This window comes from Amblyomma mixtum, chromosome 10, assembly GCF_055824585.1.
Source record: "Amblyomma mixtum isolate Tamu chromosome 10, ASM5582458v1, whole genome shotgun sequence".
NCBI lineage: Eukaryota > Metazoa > Arthropoda > Arachnida > Ixodida > Ixodidae > Amblyomma > Amblyomma mixtum.
In genome coordinates, this window is record NC_143021.1 from 96453957 (window position 1) to 96474127 (window position 20171).

At 45.0% G+C, this 20171-nt stretch overlaps 1 long non-coding RNA gene across 1 annotated transcript; it reads right to left on the minus strand.

Moving 5' to 3' along the window:
- Positions 1 to 17458: 17458 nt before the first annotated feature.
- LOC149326481 (uncharacterized) lies at positions 17459 to 19786 on the minus strand. The gene is made up of 2 exons (XR_016285938.1): positions 19569 to 19786; positions 17459 to 17775 (listed from the first exon to the last, which is right to left on the minus strand). It is a non-coding gene; the product is annotated as an uncharacterized LOC149326481 (long non-coding RNA).
- Positions 19787 to 20171: the final 385 nt, after the last annotated feature.

Below are 20171 nucleotides of genomic sequence, written 5' to 3' on the forward strand. Positions count from 1 at the left end.
GGGCTCTTTTTCATCGTTTGCTGTTAGCCAGTCTCAAGCTGTGGCCCTGTCAGCGGCAGCCATATGCAGGGCAAGAACCTTTGGTTTTTGCATTCGACACAAGTTCCTTCAGCGCTCCTGTCCGTCGTGTTCCGCCTTTTTCTTGTCCGTTGTGTTTTGTGCGCTGGTTCCTTCAGAAATATGTATTACCAACTAGCCCAACAACAAGTGTTGCGCAAATTTATTTCTTGTACAATGGGCTCTTTTTCATCGTTTGCTGTTAGCCAGTCTCAAGCTGTGGCCCTGTCAGCGGCTGCCATATGCAGGGCAAGAACCTTTGGTTTTTGCATTCGACACAAGTTCCTTCAGCGCTCCTGTCCGTCGTGTTCCGCCTTTTTCTTGTCCGTTGTGTTTTGTGCGCTGGTTCCTTCAGAAGTATGTATTACCAACTAGCCCAACAACAAGTGTTGCGCAAATTTATTTCTTGTACAATGGGCTCTTTTTCATCGTTTGCTGTTAGCCAGTCTCAAGCTGTGGCCCTGTCAGCGGCTGCCATATGCAGGGCAAGAACCTTTGGTTTTTGCATTCGACACAAGTTCCTTCAGCGCTCCTGTCCGTCGTGTTCCGCCTTTTTCTTGTCCGTTGTGTTTTGTACGCTGGTTCCTTCAGAAGTGTGTATTACCAACTAGCCCAACAACAAGTGTTGCGCAAATTTATTTCTTGTACAATGGGCTCTTTTTCATCGTTTGCTGTTAGCCAGTCTCAAGCTGTGGCCCTGTCAGCGGCTGCCATATGCAGGGCAAGAACCTTTGGTTTTTGCATTCGACACAAGTTCCTTCAGCGCTCCTGTCCGTCGTGTTCCGCCTTTTTCTTGTCCGTTGTGTTTTGTACCCTGGTTCCTTCAGAAGTGTGTATTACCAACTAGCCCAACAACAAGTGTTGCGCAAATTTATTTCTTGTACAATGGGCTCTTTTTCATCGTTTGCTGTTAGCCAGTCTCAAGCTGTGGCCCTGTCAGCGGCTGCCATATGCAGGGCAAGAACCTTTGGTTTTTTCATTCGACACAAGTTCCTTCAGCGCTCCTGTCCGTCGTGTTCCGCCTTTTTCTTGTCCGTTGTGTTTTGTACCCTGGTTCCTTCAGAAGTGTGTATTACCAACTAGCCCAACAACAAGTGTTGCGCAAATTTATTTCTTGTACAATGGGCTCTTTTTCATCGTTTGCTGTTAGCCAGTCTCAAGCTGTGGCCCTGTCAGCGGCTGCCATATGCAGGGCAAGAACCTTTGGTTTTTGCATTCGACACAAGTTCCTTCAGCGCTCCTGTCCGTCGTGTTCCGCCTTTTTCTTGTCCGTTGTGTTTTGTACCCTGGTTCCTTCAGAAGTGTGTATTACCAACTAGCCCAACAACAAGTGTTGCGCAAATTTATTTCTTGTACAATGGGCTCTTTTTCATCGTTTGCTGTTAGCCAGTCTCAAGCTGTGGCCCTGTCAGCGGCTGCCATATGCAGGGCAAGAACCTTTGGTTTTTGCATTCGACACAAGTTCCTTCAGCGCTCCTGTCCGTCGTGTTCCGCCTTTTTCTTGTCCGTTGTGTTTTGTACGCTGGTTCCTTCAGAAGTGTGTATTACCAACTAGCCCAACAACAAGTGTTGCGCAAATTTATTTCTTGTACAATGGGCTCTTTTTCATCGTTTGCTGTTAGCCAGTCTCAAGCTGTGGCCCTGTCAGCGGCTGCCATATGCAGGGCAAGAACCTTTGGTTTTTGCATTCGACACAAGTTCCTTCAGCGCTCCTGTCCGTCGTGTTCCGCCTTTTTCTTGTCCGTTGTGTTTTGTACCCTGGTTCCTTCAGAAGTGTGTATTACCAACTAGCCCAACAACAAGTGTTGCGCAAATTTATTTCTTGTACAATGGGCTCTTTTTCATCGTTTGCTGTTAGCCAGTCTCAAGCTGTGGCCCTGTCAGCGGCTGCCATATGCAGGGCAAGAACCTTTGGTTTTTGCATTCGACACAAGTTCCTTCAGCGCTCCTGTCCGTCGTGTTCCGCCTTTTTCTTGTCCGTTGTGTTTTGTACCCTGGTTCCTTCAGAAGTGTGTATTACCAACTAGCCCAACAACAAGTGTTGCGCAAATTTATTTCTTGTACAATGGGCTCTTTTTCATCGTTTGCTGTTAGCCAGTCTCAAGCTGTGGCCCTATCAGCGGCTGCCATATGCAGGGCAAGAACCTTTGGTTTTTTCATTCGACACAAGTTCCTTCAGCGCTCCTGTCCGTCGTGTTCCGCCTTTTTCTTGTCCGTTGTGTTTTGTGCGCTGGTTCCTTCAGAAGTATGTATTACCAACTAGCCAAACAACAAGTGTTGCTCAAATTTATTTCTTGTACAATGGGCTCTTTTTCATCGTTTGCTGTTAGCCAGTCTCAAGCTGTGGCCCTGTCAGCGGCTGCCACATGCAGGGCAAGAACCTTTGGTTTTTGCATTCGACACAAGTTCCTTCAGCGCTCCTGTCCGTCGTGTTCCGCCTTTTTCTTGTGCGTTGTGTTTTGTACGCTGGTTCCTTCAGAAGTATGTAGTACCAACTAGCCCAACAACAAGTGTTGCTCAAATTTATTTCTTGTACAATGGGCTCTTTTTCATCGTTTGCTGTTAGCCAGTCTCAAGCTGTGGCCCTTTCAGCGGCTGCCACATACAGGGCAAGAACCTTTGATTTTTGCATTCGACACAAGTTCCTTCAGCGGTCCTGTCCGTCGTGTTCCGCCTTTTTCTTGTCCGTTGTGTTTTGTGCGCTGGTTCCTTCAGAAGTATGTATTACCAGCTAGCCCAACAACAAGTGTTGCTCAAATTTATTTCTTGTACAATGGGCTCTTTTTCATCGTTTGCTGTTAGCCAGTCTCAAGCTGTGGCCCTGTCAGCGGCTGCCACATGCAGGGCAAGAACCTTTGGTTTTTGCATTCGACACAAGTTCCTTCAGCGCTCCTGTCCGTCGTGTTCCGCCTTTTTCTTGTTCGTTGTGTTTTGTGCGCTGGTTCCTTCAGAAGTATGTATTACCAACTAGCCCAACAACAAGTGTTGCTGAAATTTATTTCTTGTACAATGGGCTCTTTTTCATTGTTTGCTGTTAGCCAGTCTCAAGCTGTGGCCCTGTCAGCGGCTGCCACAGGCAGGGCAAGAACCTTTGGTTTTTGCAGTCGACACAAGTTCCTTCAGCGCTCCTGTCCGTCGTGTTCCGCCTTTTTCTTGTCCGTTGTGTTTTGTGCGCTTGTTCCTTCAGAAGTATGTATTACCAACTAGCCCAACAACAAGTGTTGCTCAAATTTATTTCTTGTACAATGGGCTCTTTTTCATCGTTTGCTGTTAGCCAGTCTCAAGCTGTGGCCCTGTCAGCGGCTGCCACATGCTGGGCAAGAACCTTTGGTTTTTGCATTCGACACAAGTTCCTTCAGCGCTCCTGTCCGTCGTGTTCCGCCTTTTTCTTGTCCGTTGTGTTTTGTGCGCTTGTTCTTTCAGAAGTATGTATTACCAACTAGCCCAACAACAAGTGTTGCTCAAATTTATTTCTTGTACAATGGGCTCTTTTTCATCGTTTGCTGTTAGCCAGTCTCAAGCTGTGGCCCTGTCAGCGGCTGCCACATGCTGGGCAAGAACCTTTGGTTTTTGCATTCGACACAAGTTCCTCCAGCGCTCCTGTCCGTCGTGTTCCGCCTTTTTCTTGTCCGTTGTGTTTTGTGCGCTTGTTCCTTCAGAAGTATGTATTACCAACTAGCCCAACATCAAGTGTTGCTCAAATTTATTTCTTGTACAATGGGCTCTTTTTCATCGTTTGCTGTTAGCCAGTCTCAAGCTGTGGCCCTTTCAGCGGCTGCCACATGCTGGGCAAGAACCTTTGGTTTTTGCATTCGACACAAGTTCCTTCAGCGCTCCTGTCCGTCGTGTTCCGCCTTTTTCTTGTCCGTTGTGTTTTGTGCGCTTGTTCTTTCAGAAGTATGTATTACCAACTAGCCCAACAACAAGTGTTGCTCAAATTTATTTCTTGTACAATGGGCTCTTTTTCATCGTTTGCTGTTAGCCAGTCTCAAGCTGTGGCCCTGTCAGCGGCTGCCACATGCTGGGCAAGAACCTTTGGTTTTTGCATTCGACACAAGTTCCTTCAGCGCTCCTGTCCGTCGTGTTCCGCCTTTTTCTTGTCCGTTGTGTTTTGTGCGCTTGTTCCTTCAGAAGTATGTATTACCAACTAGCCCAACATCAAGTGTTGCTCAAATTTATTTCTTGTACAATGGGCTCTTTTTCATCGTTTGCTGTTAGCCAGTCTCAAGCTGTGGCCCTGTCAGCGGCTGCCACATGCTGGGCAAGAACCTTTGGTTTTTGCATTCGACACAAGTTCCTTCAGCGCTCCTGTCCGTCGTGTTCCGCCTTTTTCTTGTCCGTTGTGTTTTGTGCGCTGGTTCCTTCTGAGTTCGAAATTGCTGCCAATTGGTTATTTTCGCCTGTCCCCATTTTTTACGGGCTGCCTTCGCCAAAAGCGTGATGCGGAGATGGCACTGGTCGCTGCCCAGGGTATCCCCTAGGTTCTCCCATGTGGCGTTTGTAGTGTTCCTAACCAGAGATAAGTCAGGACACGTGTCACGGGTGACTGAGTTGCCCACACGTGTGGGGCAAGACGGATCCGTGAGCAACGTAAGACGAAGGGTGGAGATGAGCTCCGCCAGCTTGCGTCCCCCGGCTTTCTCGAAGTGATAGCCCCAGTGTAGACTGGGTGCGTTGAAATCCCCAACTATCACCAGGGGTTCATTGTTAGCCGATTTGAGACCACGATAGAAAATTTCGCTGAAAGTTACACGCGCCTTATGCGGGGGGGCAATACACATTAAGTACATGTATTGACGGGTAGGGGCGCCTGAGAGGCAGAACCCTCACCATGGTGTATTCCTGCTCAGTCTCCAAATCATGATCGACCTGAATCGCGGTGTATGCTTTATGGACCAGGATGCAGGTCGAGGGGCCCCCCAGAGAATTTAACATCATTGCCGGGCTCTTGCAAAGCAAGAAGCGCCGGCATGTCACCAAGGGACGCCAGGTAGAGCTGGAGATGTGACCGGTTTTTGTAGGCTCTAAAACCCCTGCAGTTCCATTGAATGATTTCGAATTGGTCTAATTTTTTAGCTTTCTGAGAAGGTTTGCCAGCCATATTGATGTTTTTATTTTGCGGTGCTGGGTAGCCACTCGGTTCGGGGGCCGGCGCAGCCCCAGGTAAGGGCTGCATCAACGCCGCGGCTATCGGGCCGGAACCGCTTTCTTCCGCTGCCTGTCGAGGAGCTATTTTACGTTTTAGCTGCGAGGAGTCGCAGGAGAGAGAATTTTTTATTTGGAAGCTGACCCAGGGCTGCACCGCCTTAAGGACAGAGTCAGTCACTTGGGACGCAATGTCGGGAAGCATTGCAGCAAATGCGGTCCTGAACATGTCCTGAAAGGACTCGCGGACCGCAATCATAATTTGGTTCGGGAGCGCTGCCACCCGCTCCTCCAACTGCTCGGCTTTACGCTCCAATGGGTGTCTGCCAGCATTCATTATTACAATAATTTGTTTTTTCAGCAAAGACAAGACCACTTTCCTTGGCTCATTGGAGATGCAGCTAGGAATCTGCTGCAAGGAGAGCACTGGAGAGCGTGCTTAAACATACTTAAAAAAAGCATAACAATAATTAAATTTATCATTTTTATTTCAATTATGCTATGGGGTATTCTGCATAAATTACGGTGGAATGCGCAAAGCTTGTGGCAATTGAGAGGTGTCTGTTAACAACCTGTGCATTCCTGTACATGAGTTCAGAATACACAAAGCCTGTGTCAACTGGCAGGTGATGGTTAGCACAAGAACTGCACAGTAACGATCTTGGCACAGCGTATGAGGCACTACACAAGACAGACTACAGAATACAAGACAGACTACAAGACAATAGACAGATTGCAGAAGACAAGGCAGACTACAAAAGACATGCCTAAAACATGACTAGACTAACGACTACAGAAATTTTCTGTCTTAGAATCCTGTAGTGTGTTTTGACTGGGAGGCGCCACTGTGGAGAGCAAGTTTTTAGCTGGTGTTAAATAAAAGCTCCACGAGGGAAGGAAACAGTTGCGAAAGTACAACTAGGCTATACAGATTATCTTATGCAAAACTTAATAAGCTTGTTAAACTGTCAATCATGATACTCAAGTAAAGGGAGATGAAGTAGACTCAGAGCAGTATATTAATATGCAACCACTGTCCTGCACAGGTTGCACATTCACTGCGTCGGAACGCCTGCATTGCTGAATAAAATCCGCCTTGCGAGCTCACCTAATGTACTCGAGCCGCTGTGTTGGCCGATGACGCAAAACCATTTGTTCGAGTACATCCGTGTACTTTGATGGAGCGCGAGACTAATCAGAGCACCCTCTGCAGATAGGGTCACTCTGGACATTGTAGCATAGATGGGATGTCCAGAATTAACTGCAATGAGACATGTGGAAATAATGATGTTTTTAGATTTTTTAGAGGAGCTCTGAAAGACATCAGGAGAGCATAAACTCGCTCAGTCCCTACTTTATACTCCGATCATAATCTGAGGCAAACAATGCACTTCTATAAGCAGAGGAGCATGGTCGAAAATTGGCGAGCCCTTTTCGGCGACTTTTTCTCACTCGGGCTCTTGTCGATCACACGTGTTTGCGTACGTCGGTTTGAGGTGGTTATCGCTAAATTCTTCCAGACATTACGCAGCTACTACGGTCACGACCAGTCAGTCGCTTCGCTCCAGGCGGGTCAGGAAGCTCTGCACGCCGGGGAATTCCCGCACGCCTCGGCAGCCATTAACGAACTAATTAATTAACGAAATTTTAATTCCGTATACTCCTCTTCACTTGAATCCAGCTTAGCTCTTGACTTCATACGCAGTGTTCTCGAGCACTGCCACGAAAAAATAGTATTTTGCAAACTTTTTAAGCGTGTTTTCTCTCGGTTCTTTAAGCGACAAAACTTTGCTATGTTTTTGACTGGCGATTTACTTTAACACTTCGTAGGTTTTCACAGTGATAAGCAAGCTTCGCATCTTGTTTTTGTTGGAATCAAAATTTGAAAGAGCTGTGTGCACTTTTACACGTTTCTTTTTCGCTTTGCTTATGTCATCCCCTTGGCTTCGCGTCTGGCTCTCCTGTGGCCTTTGACTACGCTTTCCACGGGTATCGAGCCAGTGCTTCGGCGATATTTGGGAGAAAAAGTAGAAGTTTATTGCTCAGATTTAGTAGAAATTAAACGACGTCGACAAAAATAACAAGATGACGTTTCGGCTCCCACAATTAGGGTGAAACGAAGAATCGTCGTTTTAGGTATGGTGTATGACAAATCCTACACAACATTGTGTGCACTGGAAGCAAATAACCATCATGGCGGTTTATTCTGTGTGCTGTGGTCTGAATAATGAGGCACTCAAGATAGGGCCATGGAACCCTGTTCTTTTCTTCGGCAATCACACGTGCCTGCGCACTGCCGTTGTGGCTGCTAGATACCACACGTTCGGCCACCGCATTCAAAGTCACTCGCAGATTCCTTACATCTTTCTTGTTATCCCGAAACATTCATTCAAAATGTACTGATTTTACGATGCACACAGCTGCGCAATCGGCACTCGGGAATTCGTTCACGACGATTGGGAAATTTCTTTTTCCCGATTTTACCTTTTACATGTACCAGTTCACTTCTGAGCTCTCGGGTTTGCACATGCAAGTCTGCACTTCGTAACAAAATATAATATAACTGCTTGATTCTCACTAACGCCCTGAACTCACTAGATCAGAGCTTGCTTCTGGACAGCTGTAGTTTGGTGCAGCTTAGGACGGGCACGGTCACGTTCAGCGGAATAAATAGAATGCTATCTCGTCGTTCTCTTGTTGTACGCGTGGCACACAAAAACTTCCGTATTTTCTTTCCTTCCTGCTATTCGAAGCCATACCACCTCCAACGCTTTAAAAAAATTCCTGAACAGTCATCCTGAGTAGTGTCTGCCTTCGTCGGGGCCGCGTCCTTAATATCTTTTGAAATATATCGCAGTATCACTTCGCACGCAGTGCACGTGCTTGAAGCTGGATCCCTCCGGAATCTCGAGATGGTATGAAGCTGCAGAGAAGAAAACGGCGAAGAAGGGAAGGGATGCCACTCACCTATCAGGGTGTCGAACCGGAACCGAACCTGAACGCGAAACCGGAACCGAACCCGAATTTTCACCCGGAACCGGAGCCGAACGGAACCCATATTTTTTCGCCATCTTGGAACTGAACCCGAACCGGAACGATTCAAAGGAACCACTCCGAACCGGTTCGGGACTCGGTTCAGCGCCATTTTTTTTTCACCCGGCACACTTTCTTTTTCAGACAAAATGAGATAGTCCAGCGCGTGGGTTTACCCATCCGAAGCTGTCTGCGCTAGAAAGTGCGAAAATGGAACCAAGTATATGCGACAACAGAATTAAATGAAGTGTGGTGTCTGGGAAAAAACCTAATTGACGCTTCTGTGATGTACTGGCACCGATTCTAAAGAATTTATTTATTTTTATTTATTTATTTATTCGCAGGGACGAAGCATTACAGAGAGGAGTGGGCAGTAACAAGAAATATACAAGAACAGTATTGGTAGAGCAGAATTATATTATATAATCTCTAACAACATTCTTAAGTAACTCCGGAGTTTGTAACGCATGCGATGGGAGCGGGAGGGTGGTTACATTTCTTAGCTGTCTTGGGGATGAATGAGAAAAAATGAAAGTGGGTTAGACTGCTTCACACTTCAACCTTGAACTGATGGTCGCTGAGGGAAGAAATATATGAAGGCGGCAGAAGTAGCGAGTCTCTGAGATGAGGGATTTTGTGAAACAGACGTAAACATAAACAAAGACATAAACAGATATTGTACGTTAGGTTTATATGAAATCTTGAATTATTACTCCTCCCCCTTTGCCTGTTTGTGTATGGTTGTAATCAAATTGTTAGCACGGATGTAACTGAATAAAGGTCTATAGACACCAATTTTTTGCTTGCGGGTTTCCTGCTTTCAAGCGATGCTTTCGACATTGGTGCACATGGAGCACCCCGTGGTATTCGCCTACGACCAACAAATAAATTATATTTGAATTTCTCCTTGACGCTGTTCTGGTTTTATCAACACAGCGACGGCTCTGAGGTGTAATTGAATTCAGGTTACATTAGCCACGAAAAAAAAACGGCAATATAACTGTTAATATGCAGTTTGTTGTAATACTAGCCTATGAAGCACGCTCGTTTAAGTGCAGTAGTGACTCAAAACAACGTATCAGTGTTTTATATTACAGTCTTTCCGCGCCTCACGTACCCCAAAGTTCACCTACACGTTATAGCATCGTTCGGTTGATGAAACCGAGACCGAAACAGCATGAGAGGATAAGTTCTTTTCTGAATTATTCAGCGGCCGTAGACGAATACCTCACGGTGATACAGGTATTCCATTATCTAGTGCATCATTTGAAAGAATAAAACACGCAGTAAAATTAGTTGTGCATAGTACTTCAAACACCTATTAAGGATACCTTCCGGTTCTTTATGCCATTTACCTCAAATTTATGAAACATTAGCGCAACGACCCAACAACGTTGTGGTGATGAATTTTGAGGAAAGGAAATGGCGCAGTAACAGTTTCACTTCTGGATAGATACCTCACCCGCGCCGTAAGGGAAGCAAGGAAGGTGGGAGTCAAAGAAGAAAGAGAGAATAGGGTGCCGTACTGGAGAGCTCCGGAATAATTTGGAACAACTAGAGACCTTTAACGCGCACTGACACCCCACAGCACACGGGCGCCTTTTGCGTTTCGCCTCCTTCGAAACGCCGCCGGGCTCGAACCCATCGAATAAGTAGCCGAGTGCCCTAGAGTCTGAGCCACCGCAGTAGGTAGTGCAACATTTACTTTTTAAGCGCTCGTTGTCTCCGACAGCTGACGACACTAGGACTAGGGCGGCAGAAAGTTAGTCCCAACAATCCGCCTCATAGGTGGGCGATGGGGGGGACGGTGAAGTTTGTTGAAAGTGCGTTGTTAAACATCAAGGGTGGAGACTGCACGCACGCACGCACGCACGCGCACACACGCCGCCCCCCCTTCAAACATAGTGTGGTTATTTTTGGTAAAGTAGGCTATAATGCTTACGAAGTGAAAAGAACAACTAAAACAGTATTCATACTCCGAGTTGGATTCGTACTTGTGGCGGCGCAACAGAAAAGCTCCGTTTAGAGATGCCTTAGGCTACTCGTCCATGTCCTAGGCTTCTTCATATCATGGTTGCATGGCATATCAGAAGCCTTTCTGACCCTCCTTGTGCCTCACGACAAATTGTCAAATTCAAAGATCTCGGTAGAAGTCCTTACGCCAACAAGACTCTCTTACTCCGCCCGCACATCAAATTTCCGGAACCAGACAGGAGGCCGAACTTGCACAGCATATTCCTCCTGCGGTAAAGAGCATTGTTCTCTGAACACTGACTTCGTGTTTTGCGTGTTCATCCATCATGCGGGTTTTTCCATACGCTAAGTGATCCTTAAACACGAGGAGTTCGCACGGATTTCCGGAGTCTTTCATCGCAGACAGAAATGTTGTAGTGAAGTGCATGATTTCAATGCATTTTATAACAGTATGCTGAATTATGTGGAAAAAAACACAGCATCACGACAAAAGAAATCATTTTGTGGCTCAATGATTTCTCGTTCCTCGCACAGGTAGCAGTTCACTGACCACGGCACAAACGCCTCCTTCGCGCGAAGGTATGGCCTAACACGTAATGTCCATGTTTGAAGCGTGAAAAAGGTTTTTCCGGCCGTTTGAATCTACACTCGAGCCCATTAAAAACGAACCTAACGGTCACGCGGAATCCGTTCGTTATATCCGATGCTTGTAATAAGTTGACACTTCGTATAACAGCCAAAAATATTAAGGCCGCTAAAAGTGGCATTTACTTGTTATAGAACTGCGTTATGCGCGCCTGTTTGTGCAAAGCAGAGCCTGCAGCGGCTCTTTGCAGGCTATCTAGGACAGTCGTTTAATCCTCGTCGAGGCCCTTGCTGCCAACTATCAAATTTAGGGACTGTGTATAACTAATAGTGGTTGAACGGTGGCACGCCTGGTGGCCCGCCGGAGCTATAAAATAAAATAAAAATAAAATTCCTGGCAATACGGGAGGGCTCGTGCTTCGTGTTCAACGTCTTCGTCAGAGCACGCGCTTCTGCCATTTTTTGGTCCCCAAGTTATCCGAGGAAACATCTGGCCAGCTATGGGTCAACGAAGCGTTTTCATAAATCTACATGCGTCTGGTCACGTGTGTTTCGAGCGGCTTGCTTCGTTCCTGGGCTCATGCAGCGACGAAAGTAGCGCAGCGCTCGTGGCACAGAGTGCGTCAGTTGCACTGCCCGCTCTATGACGCTGCCTGAAATTGGCAGCAGTGCAAACGATGGAGCCGACTGGGCAGGCAATGCATACCACATGACCAGCATGGCTAGCAAGGCTTTCAAAATTCTCAAATCACTGCTGTTAGTTGATTCATGACCATGGTCAGTAGTTTCGTTTTCGGCGATGTCCCTTTACCAGCGCACCGCGCTTCTTCCACCTGGGATGCTTTGGCCAGCCAGCGAACACGCAGGCAATGATTCCCTCGTAGGCCATAGACGCGGGCTTGGCCGGCGGTTACTTACTGCTTCAATAGAATTATACAATACGGTTACCGTGTTTACGCTACATTTACAGTGTTTCCACACGCCGGACTTTCCGGCGTGTAGTGCCCCTTGCAGTGCCCCTTTTATTGCATTTTTGGGTCGACATATTCTTTTCTGGACGGTGTTGTGAATGTTGAGAGGCACTCTCTCATATCCGCGCTTACTGGAAGCACAACCTCTTCAACTCCGGGGGTAGTTTACGGCGCCTCCTCGTTCGCTATAACCGAGTGGTGCGGCCAAAGTTTTTGGTTGTATCTGCGACGAATTGCAATTGCCCTTATGCATATTTTGACTGTAGCATCGTACCCGTTCGTAATAAGCAAGCGTACATCTGCGTCCGTTACAAGTGAGCTCGACTACATCCACTGAATTCGCTTTAATACACAGGTATAAAAAAGGCTAGGTAAGACTGCAGATATATGGGTAGAGGAAGCAATGACCGATCACAACCTTAGTCATTTGCCTTGTGGAGAGGTTGTACAGGTATCCGAAGGAAAACTGAATAGTGAGAAACCCGAATGTATTAGCATAAAATTCTCTCACGACAATGTCCAGAAAAGGCAGACGAGCACTTAATCGCCCGTTTAGCACAGCGGCCAGAAAGGGGTTGTTTTGTAGTTTTGAAAATAAATGCCCTGAAACAAGTTGCTAGACAAATGGTGCACGGCTGATTCACCAGACTCTATCAAGGGCCCAAAAAATCATGAGACGCACACGTTCTCTTTGACAGCGCCCTAGAAAAAGTCACAAAAATTCTATGTAGTGAAAGCAGACCTTCTAAGCAGAATGCTGCATTTACAAGAATGATGCAACGCAACATCCCTACGAAGATGTTGCCAATTTGCATCCGTGCAGAAAACAAGTGTTCTTAACCCATCCAAGAGTGTGTTTTTTATCACACTCTTTTTATCATAACAAAAGACGCCGACGTCCTCATAATAAGCTAAATTTGTAATTTGTCCCTGTACTAGTGAGAAGCCACGATTAGCTGCGTTTTTGAAGATACTGAGCTATAGAAGCTCGAGATATATAGCACGAGTCACAAAGGCGATACCGAAGAGATGATTTAAATAAAATATGTTTGGTAAGCTCTGGATAGGGGGAGCCAGTGCTCCCAAAAGGCTCTCGTTGGGTGGGGGATGAGCGGTTGAAGAGTTCTCGCATATTCTCGTACCATGTATTAAAGGAGGGGGGGTTGACTAGCAAATCGGTTTCGGGGTGACGGAAAGGTGTCTGTCAGTATACAGGTGCCGATACATGACAGCTTCGTTTCTCAATAGTGTGCGGGAACGTAGAGGCCACGTGCGGGAGTCATGTCGGCGCCCGCGTAAGTGCACTGCGCACAAGAAATTCGGGACTGACTCCAGCTTTAGGATGACCAATTACTCGCCCGACGGGGTCTCCAAAACTGCTCAAGCTAGTGGGTTTTGTAGATGAAAAATCCGCCGGCTTTTCGCCTTATGCCTAACCAGAAGGATTATAGCGTACACAGCCGATATACATAAATTTCGATTTCATTTCGTTTTGTGGCTCTTTCCGTAAATAAGTCTTTTTGCTATGGACAATAAACAAAGTGGGGAAAATGAGAACATACCGCATTACACAAATTTTTTCACTCTTTATTTTATATATCGATGTGCCAGAAAAAAAGTAAACAATATAAAAACGTTGATTAAAACCCATCTCACGTTCTAAATTTTTTTGTCCTGGGCCCGTTTGAACCGGTTCAGTATGGTCCGAACCGGTTCGAACCGGAACGAAATGTCGCGCCGGAGCCGAACCCGGAACTGAACCCGAAAGGTGTGAACCCGAACCTGAACCGAACCCGAAAAAATTTCGGTTCGACACCTTGCCTATAGTGAACTAGAATACTATCCTAGTGGCGCGAACGGAACGGCGCGGGCGTGCTCTTTGGCGTAGAAGCCACCAGGTGGCGCCACTGCAACTTTTTCAAGTGGCGTCGTCGCGGCTCCGTTTGGAGCTTGTGTATGTTTCTCCACGTCGTTGTGTCGGTGTGGTGCTCTAATACGCCTGTAGTTAATGAACATGCATGCCATTTGCTTCAACTACCTTCAAAGTAACCTGATAGGCACTTTTTTTTGCCTGCCGTACCCCTTTGAGCAGTTCGACGATGATGAAAAACCGCGTCGTTGCGTGCCGTATGCTACCGAGAACGGGCAATGAGAGAGGCTCACGGTTTCGCCGGTCGGTGTTAGTTGTCTAGATGCATCTCTTATCAGGTTCATTTTATTTACCTGTGATTATAGTTTGGTACTATGGGGTTTAATGTCCCAAAGCAACTAACGCTATTAGGGACGCCGTAGTCGAGGGCTCCGGATAATTTCGACCACCTGGGGTTCTTTAAAGTGCGCTGCAATCGCACAGCACACGGGCCTCTAGCATATCGCCTCCGAAGAAATTCGATCGGCGCGGCCGGGATCGAACCGGCGTTTTTCGGGTCAGCAGCCGAGCACCATAACCACTGAGCCACAGCAGCGGCTTACAGTTATAGAAAACTACATTCCTCATTCATCTGTCCGCGCGCCTACGTGTCATCTAGTTTACAGAAATCAGTTTTTTTCTCAGGCGGTTAAGCGGCCTCAGAAACGTATTTTGTTCACTGAATGTTACTCACGATTGAAAATATTTCCACCCCAATTTTTGGCGTCTTGCAATGTACGCATGACTCATGCCAAGTTGAGAAGACACAGGAGGCAAGCATTATACCTTCATTGGCAAGTGCGGACATGTGAAAGAAAAATTGAAGCGGATATTGGTTTGATGGGAGGAACATTATTGGCGTAATCAGCCGAAATTAGGTTGCATAGCAACGTCATCCGCGGAATCAAGGCTGGACTTGTAGCTTTCCTAACAAGGTGCTTCTGAGATCTAAGTGCAACGAATCATTTCCAGGTGCTCAGAAGATTGGCGCTTCCGGTTGTTGCTGCTATTGATGCTTTTCATAAAAAAGTTGGTTGGTTTGGTTGGTTTATGAGATTTAACGTCCCAAAGCGACTAAGGCTACCCTTACAAAAATTGCTTTTGTGATTCTTTAGAAAGTCTTTCAAATTTACTCATTAAAATGTAATGAGTTTCTTTTAGATCTGTATGGAATTTTTGTCCAGAGTTTCAATAACTAATTGGCCACCGCATTGTTATAGGAACACGGCTAACGTCCTTTAAAAGAAAAACTGTAATGAGTTGCTTTAGAAACTCCTTGAGGAGTCTCTTAAGAAACCCTTTTGAGCGCACTCATTTCATTGTAATGTGCTGCTTTTGAATCTGTATAGAATTTGGCTACAGTGTTTCAATAACTAATTGGCCACCGCATTGCTATAGAAATGTGGCTAATGTCCTTTAAAAGAAATTCTGTAATGACTTGCTTTAGAAACTCCTTGAGAAATTGTTTAGGAATTCTTTTGAGTGTACTCATTTCATTGTAATGTGCTGCTTTTGAATTTGTATAGAATTTGGGTACAGTGTTTCAATAACTAATTGGCCACCGCATTGTTATAGGAACACGGCTAACATCCTTTAAAAGAAATACTGTAACAACTTTCTTTTGAAACTAGTTATATGAATTTTACGTAAATCCATTGGAATGCATTTATTTCATTGCAATGTGATCCTTTTGACACTGTATAAGATCTGAGTAATGAGTTCCAATAACTAATTGGCCACCACATTCCTATAGAAGCCCAGCATGTACAATATGATGTAACCACTGATTGCTGTAAGCATGCAAGAAATCATACAGAGCAACAGCACACGACATACAATCAACTAACTTTATTTCAGTTAGCAACTTTTACAGCAGCTTATGGAATTGAACGTTTGCAGCTCCTGGCGAGCCTTAGTAATTAGCAGCATTTATGATGAAACTGATAGGAGACATGGCACACGAACAGTACGAGCACATTTTATTTTGAGACAGTCAAGTAATTTTAGATTCATTTTCTGCGCCACATGTGCAACGAAGATCACACCTCAAAGAGAGTATGTTTTCACGAAAAAACAGTGGAGTAGCGACTCAAACAAATACTGCCTAGCCTTCTGCCTTCAACAGCTCTGAGTATATGCCTGCCTTAATTTTATTCACTTATGCCCTACATAAGGTACACAATGCTAGTCGGAGCCACAGCAAAAGGCTAGCTGCATGTTCATTCTGTGAGAATTAAAAGTTAGAAAGCACTGTATACCTTTATGTAGTATTCTGAAAGGATATCATTTACAGCTGTCCCAAGGATTGCGTGCACAGCAGAATGAACATGATGAAGGAGTCACAATTGTTTTGAAGAGGACACGTGAGATCTACTTTCCAGAATTAAACTGCCGCTTGTTAAAACAGTACACGCACCTAATTTTGGTGGCATGCTTTCTTCTCCACAGTAATGTGGAAGACACTACTACGCATGGATCACCGGGTGGTATTCAGCTGCAAACTATAAATAATTTATAATTGAATTTTTCTCTCATGCTGTTACGGTTTCAACATCCGAACAAGGAATGTAACGTTAACGTGCCCTTATAGGTCACATGAGGCATGAAAAAACAGCAAATTGCTGCTTCTTCATTTGTTGTCATTCCGGCTGTTGAGGCTGCTTGGCTTTAGCATTGTAGCAAATTAAAAGGACAAAGCAGTGATTATATCAGTTTCTTCATGTCTCCTAGACCTGTAAGCACACTTTGATGTCACAGTGATCGTTCGGCTGTTGAAACCGAAACAGCATGAGAAAGAAATTGAATTGTAAATTATTTAGCGGGCATACTAGAATACCACATAATAATCCATGCCTTACAAATCATTACAAAGCAGAAAACATGCACCCAAAAGTTAGGTGTCTGTACTCCTTTGAGCAGGAATAAATTCTTAATTCAAGCAAGACGCAAAGTACAAGAATGACAAAACAAAGTACATTATTCATTTCTACTCTACATGACTAAAAATCGTCCCATGAGGATGCAAATTTCAAGGAGTACTTTATGTCTGATACTGAGCAATAATGAACCAGATAGCCATCCTGCATGTTACCATTTGCTACAAGGACGCGCCTTTGTTGGCAATTTAATTCAGACTGGTTTGCACTACTCGCTATTAACCACAAAAAAGCTGTACATCAAATCTCTGACTGTGCCAACAAAAGAACTGGTTTCTTTCATTACATATATGTAACTTGTGTTTTCCTACATTGCTTCACATGTACAAATTGATCCAACCATAGGGAATACAGGGCGGCCAGAACAGGATGCTTGACAGTTGGCTGCTCAATAATCCTTGTTAGGTGACAACATAAGCTGTGAATGTCATCTGTTACAGCCCCCTTTCTTCACTCAACTGCTGCTGTCCACAGGCAACTAATACTATACCTATGCATATGCTTTCCTGAGCTGAGTTTAAGTGTTGCCTGGATTCACAATGGTCAGCTTGCCCAACAATCTAAAAGACCATCATAAGCAGGCTGCAAAATTCACTGCTAAAGAAAGCTATGATATGCTGCAGTAATCAAGTGAACTGAACAAAAAGAAAAATGAGAAGAAAAGCTATATTCGGTTTAGAGGAGAAACAAAACAAATATTTCGAAAACCAATCTATTTCATTCCTTTGTAGTAAATAGTAAGGAGGATAAATGTGCTGGGATATTAACAACCAACTCAAAGCACACATTTAAAATATGCAAATGCTTGATACAAGATCTGACTTCCTAACTATGCTGGTATAGACATATTTAGTTTAGAATTCATATCTTTTAATTGAGTGCATTATTCTGAAAATAAAAATTGGTCAAAAGGAGGCACTGTTGGTTCATATCGGCACTTCCATCTATTCTTTGGATGTGATCTTCATTGTGCATATCCCACAGTACAATAATTCAATTGCATAGATACCAGCATTTCCATTCATAAACTGTGCTGACCACTTGCAGTAAGCCAATGATGTGACATGGCCGGTAGATTATTAGGTGCATCATTCTTGTCTGCGCAGAGATGAGGAGGTGTCAGGTAGGCACCACCCATGCTTGCCAGTCTGAAGTACCCAGATGTCTGCGTATAGGCCAAAGAAAAAAATCAGTCAGTGAGACCTAGCACACAACTGCTTTCACACTAATGCAAACAAAAGCATCAATCAGATCAGAATCTACAAGCAGTAGTACTCTAGTGATCTAGCTTTGAAGAGTACTAACAGCACAATACAGAAAGTATATGATTTCAAAATAAATGGCATGTACACTTCGAAAAGAACTATAAACACCACCCAGCTGTGACTGATACCGCTGCCAGACTAGAACATTTCATAAGAATGAATAACTATTACATTAGCCTGTAACAGTATTCATCTAATACATATTTATTGCCGCTATAATGCAGTGACAATCACAATCACTATTTTTAGAGAACTAATTCACCTGTCTTCTGTGTTTTACAAGTGACTGATTAATTGCAGTAAGTAAATTAGGTGCAGTGAAAACTGAGAACAGCTGTCACTCAACCTCAGTAGCTCACAGGCAGCACAAAGCGTCTACATCTGAGTCTCTGGGAATGGCTACTCAAACACAGTAATTGCACTCACTAAACATCTGACAAGATGGTGATGCCGACGACCCCCTCGTTAAGCAAAGGGATGGATTCTGATCCTGCTGCATTTAGAAAACTTTTCACTTCCCTGCTCCACTAATGCTGGATTGACACTGCTGAAATAGTTGTATAAAGATATTAAGTGCGTTAACAATGTCACATAACTATTTTAAACTGCTAGCCAGTATAATCCATTGCATCCATATAAATGACTCCATTCAGTTACATAAATTAAAAACTCACGATATCTCTAGCACTCTGGTAGCGAGATCAATAAAGCTATATTCCAGTTGCTGCAGAAAAGCAGTGAGATTACAGCCAGGCAAATGAATCAGCACCAATACCACAGACATAACAAAACACAATATAAAATAATAAGCTTTTTACGGCATGACATTACAGTGCAAGTGGGAACATCTCGGCCAAATCCAAGTCTCAGTACTTCTCTCTTTGATAAACTCTGGAGAAACCGCATGCGTCACCATAAATTCCTTCGAAATAAAATTATTTCAAAGCATAGACGAAAACATCATGCGCAGTTTGCGATGGTACAGCCGTAAGTGTGCAATTCATTTTTGCACCAGTACGAAGTATGCTTGAAATGCCAAAAAAAAACCAAAGCCAGTGCCCACAAACACTCTCTATGAGCGAATAACGCCGGAAAGAGATTACCAAAAGTTATTTTCGCGGCGAAACTCATCGGCAACATTCCTCTTGCATTTGACGTGCGCAACTCTAGTCGGTTGTAGCTACATCGTCATTCCACTTCTAGGCATGACTGTACTGTGAGCATTTGTAACGCATTAGTACTGTGAGCATTTGTAACGTGGACTCGGCAGACCATGTTTTGTTCAGCTTGGTATTATACCCTGTACACACGCACACATACAAGCACGAATAAACGCCGGGAACTATTGCCACTGAGAAGCATACGTCGTTCCAACACAGTGCTTTCCGCTCGTTGGTCCCAATCATCGCAATAATGAGCACAACGATATCATGAGAGTAAAAACATGCAACTGTACTCCATGTCACAACTTCGTCGCTGCGGAGAGGAAGTTATAGGCGCGAAGCGACGGTTTCCGTGGCTGTGTGACAGGTTCGCGGTCACGTGCAAACAGCGCACTTGCGGAAGCCGTTGCATCGAACTCAAACTTCTACTGCACTCCGAAGAAGTTGTCAGACAACACCCAGCAGCATTTACAGCACTTCACGCACCCCAGTACAACATTTTGGCAGATAATTTCAAGAACTGTACTCACATTCGTAAGCAATCACACAAGGTCGTTCGTTCTTCCACGTTGATGCCGGCATTGTCACGGCGTGGTGCAGGGCGCAATACGACGTCCAATATCTTGAGAAGAACTTCAGGTGCTTCAGAAGGTCTTTCGAAGCGCGCAGGTCACGCACCAGTTTTGTAGCACATTCGAAAACCACAGCGCGAAAACACCACACAAGGCGCAACAGCAACAAAAAAAAAATACGCCCGAAACGCCACCCGGCCGGCCGGCAACAAAAAGAACATGGCGCCGCTGCTGACGGCTTTGGGATTGGACTGGATTGGCTTCGGTGTGACTTTTTATTTTTTGCCGCTGCTTGTGGACGGAGTTTCGGTTTCTGTTTCTTTGGGAGAGCCGGTAACTCTGTGGTGCGAAATTAATTTTGTGCGGCAGGACTCATAATTAGAAGTGCTGGCATTTCTACCAACGTGGTTCTAGACGCATCTCCCTCCCTTGAGAAGGCAACGCCTGGTTCAGCGTCCTTGAGTCGAGGATCGACTATCAGACTGCGCGGTAGGCGTCCGCATGAAGCGCGCGCACATCTGCTCGGACTATAAAAACCAGCATTGCACCTAACATAGAGTT